Here is a 4,192-nt window from a genome sequence, read left to right as displayed (position 1 = left end):
AAAAAAGCATAGCAAATGCAAATGGAGGTTTGCTTATCAGCAGGCAGCTGTCATGTCACTGCATACCTACTGGAAAAGACCTTTATATCATAAGCTTAACAGTGAGGAAACCGTGGTTTGGTGCAGGCGTGTAATCACTTCCTGTCATTTGCATAAATAATAAACTGACCACTGTGATTGCAGCCCCCATGTTCACTGTAGGGCATTCGCTGCTTTCTTCAAGTCTTAAAAGTGACATAGTAGCTGCATTAAAAAGGCTAATTTAACTCATTTAAAATGCTCTAGAAAGACAGTAACTCCACACACGATTCTCATGTACAGCACACAAAAGAATAGGCTTCCATTACAGTTGGACTTTAACAACTCTTTGGCGTTAACATGTTACTAAGATAATAACATGATACTTAAAAGGGCTTTTCACACATTAAATATTCAACCCTGGGTCATTCGAAACCCTGGGTAAACAGAATCCTGGGTTAACTTGTTTCACACTTATGAAAATTAACCACGGTTTTAATATAGTACAACTGTAGTAAACGTGTTTTTTGGTATATTGACTACCATTTGTATAACCAATGTTTTACTACAAATACCATGATTAAACTATGGTTAATGAGGTTAAACCATGGTTAATTTATAGTTATAAAACAGATAGTTCTAGTCCTAGTTCACTAGATAAGACCCTTCTTCCTCGGCTGGGATTGTTATGAGCCCTTTCAAACTGCATTTCGGAAGTTCAAACTCACAGGTACCATAGAAGTCCACTACATGGAGAAAATTCCTGAAATGTTTTCCTCAATAAACAATTACTTTACGACTGAAGAAAGAAAGACATCTTGGATGACAAGGGGGTGAGTAAATTATCTGTAAACATTTTTAAATTAAACTATTTGTTTTTAAATTTTAAATTAGACATCAAATCGCTTGAAGTGACAATGTTAGAGAAGTAGGCTGATTTTTTTTTGTTCTAAATTGTGTTGTACATTTGAGTGAAGCAGATATTGGTTCTATGCCTCAATCGATTGGATGTTGAGATGTAGGCGTGGCATTTAAAAGTCCAGGCAGATGAACATGAGCATTAAGGGGCAGGGCTTAAACTAAACTAAATGATTGGAGAAATGCTCCAACACTGTTCAGTTTTTTGCACAGATCAATCGTTTTGTGTCTTAACTCAACATATTGTCACGAGCCGCAGGGTTTAATTTGGTTTTGTCTGTGTATGTTTTTTTTACTCTCAAAGATTTGGTGCCCACTGACTGCCATTATATGACTGACAGACTGCAACGGTTTGAGTTAAAAATCTTCATTTGTGTTCTACTGACGAAACAAAGTCACCTACATCTTGGATACCCTGGGGGTAAGCAGATAAACATCCAATTTTCATTTTTGGATGAACTATCCCTTTAACTCAAACCATTGCAGTCTTGCAATCATATAATGGCAGTCAATGGGCACCAAATCTTTGACAGTGAAAAAAACATACACAGACAAAACCAAATTAAATTCTGCGGCTCGTGACGATACATTGAGGTCTTACGACACAAAACAATCGGTCTGTGCAAGAAACTGAACAGTATTTATATCATTATTTACCTCTGATCCACTGCAACATTTAACTGTCCTGAGCGTGTTCACAACAGCCGGTGCGTGACACGTCAATGTGATCTGCCATAGTACACTGTAAAAAAAAAAAAATCAACAAAACAATTTGTTGAATCAGCTTAAAATAATTGGTCACCCTGCTGCCTTAGATATTTGAGTTGATTCAACTTAAAATTTTAAGTTTTCACTTAGTGCAACTTAACATTTCAAGTTGACTAACCTTTTTTTGAGTAGACTGAACTTAAAATTTTAAGGCAGCCAGGTAACAAATTATTTTAAGTTGACTCAACAAATTGTTTTTTGCAGTGTAGATGCACATCTGTCGAGCATCTACGTCACTCATTGTTCACAAAATGCATAGCGGCTCCTCAAAATGGTAAAATTACTTGTGCTTATCCCGATTCTGGCAACCTGATTTCCTAGCGCGAACTCATCCAGGAGTGTTGACTTTTCACCGACTACATTGCCAGAGCATGTTGATGCGTCACACGTCGGCTGTTGTGAACGAGCTCAAAACAGTTGAATGTTGCGGTGGATCAGAGGTAAATAATGATATAAATACTGTTCAGTTTCTAGCACAGACCAATCGTTTTGTGTCTTAACTCCTTAATGTATCGTCACGAGCCGCAGGGTTTAATTTGGTTTTGTCTGTGTATGTTTTTTACTCTCAAACATTTGGTGCCCATTTACTGCCATTATATGACTGACAGACTGCAACGGTTTGAGATAAAAATCTTTGTGTTCTACTGAAGAAACTAAGTCACCTACATCTTGGATGCCCTGGGGGTAAGCAGATAAACATCCAATTTTCATTTTTGGGTGAACTATCCCTTTAAATATATTGAGCATATCTGTGATCTTGTATAAGCTATAAATCAATACCTGTCTGCCATAACTCTCTCAATAAGATCACCTATCTTTTTCTCACAGTGACAGACTGTCTGGACTGGATGAAAGGTGTGCATATGTGTGTGTATGCATGTAACCGAATCCTGTAACCAGAGAGTGTCTGCAGTCAGACAGCGTTTTACACCCCTCCGTCCCGATACGCAATTCCACACCCCCCATAGCGGCCTCAGAGGAAGCTTTAACCACTCCGTATCCAAACGGGACGCACCAATAAAACGCTCTAATGCATGGTGTAATGAGTAGGGCCCATCCCTGATGGCGTGCAAGATTCCCCATTACTCAAGCATGCAGGGTCCGGACGCCCCCTCTCCATCTGCGTTCCCAGCAAACACGGCGCTTGGCGCTGATTACAAAAACGACTGCCCTCCACCCCCAAAACGTTGGCCAATTTGTTGGGGAAAAACTTGACCTTGTTGCCAGGAGAACGTGCGGCACAATCAGCGGACGTTTCATCATTGAGATGTGTTTACAAAAAACAATACATTCTGGATTGCTTGTATCAAAGGGCCTGGCCACTCGAGGGATCTGACGTACTTGGAATCCTGGCACATTTGGACCCGTGTGCCTTGGACTTGATGAATGTGTAACATGTGCCTGATTGGACTATTAGTTTAAGCGACGCATATGTATTTCGGAGCATTCGCATGGCGTTCAAGGAAATAGAGTGGTACTTTCGTAACGTGATCCTCATCGTTGATGTCAGAGGCTCTAATTGCATAAGAGGAGGTGTTCAAATAATGGCATTTCATTGGAAATCCAATAATGTTAACTGCGGCATGCTGAGCGAATTACAGAAATGTCAGTGTATTTTCTTGGGAAACAAAGAGAACGTACGTCCGTGAGAGACTGTGATGTCTTATATCTGGCACAAAGTGGGACCTGAAGCTCATTTTGAAGTTCATTTTTTAAATCAACCTTTAATCAACTTCAGAAAGTTAAACTAAATAATTACGTTACATACAAAAGTTTGGGGTTAGTATGTTTTTTTTTTTCTAAGAAATTAATACTTTTATTCAGCAGGGATCCATCAGCTTAATCAAAAGTGACAGTAAAAGACTTGATGTTGCAAAAGATTTCTATGCTGTTCTTTTGAACGTTTTATTCATCAAAGAATCCTGAAACAAATCTAACATTATTTCTACTAATGGCGCTTTTCCACTACACAGTACCAGCTCGCCTCGGCTCGACTCGGCTCCGTTTGGTTTTCCACTGTGTAAAAGTTGTACCTGTACCTCCACAATAGTACCTGGTTGTCATAGCGACGCTGCAAGAAACTGCCGTGACGTAATCTTCTACGCGACACACACCCGCTGTCTGCACCTCCTCGTTTGACCACGGCGTATTCTTCCGAGTTGCCATAATATGTAATGGATTGGATATGTCACGCAATCTCTGGCCAAACTTTTTAAAAATGGCGGGGTTATTCTGGATACTATTGCTGGCGCGTGCAATGATGACGCAGTGAATAGTGACGATTTCTCTGACCAATCAGCAGCCTGCTGTGTTTTCACGTCACATTTTAGTATCGCCTCAGCTCGCTTGGAACCTTGCCGGAGGTGGTACGAAAAAAAGTACCTGGAAGCCGGTACAGGTACAACTTTTACACAGTGGAAAACCAAACAGAGCCGAGGCGAGCTGAGGCGAGCTGGTACTGTGTAGTGGAAAAGCGCCATAAAAGTAT

Source organism: Garra rufa, chromosome 24, assembly GCF_049309525.1.
Source record: "Garra rufa chromosome 24, GarRuf1.0, whole genome shotgun sequence".
Lineage (NCBI taxonomy): Eukaryota > Metazoa > Chordata > Actinopteri > Cypriniformes > Cyprinidae > Garra > Garra rufa.
Note: the sequence above shows the minus strand (reverse complement) of the source record.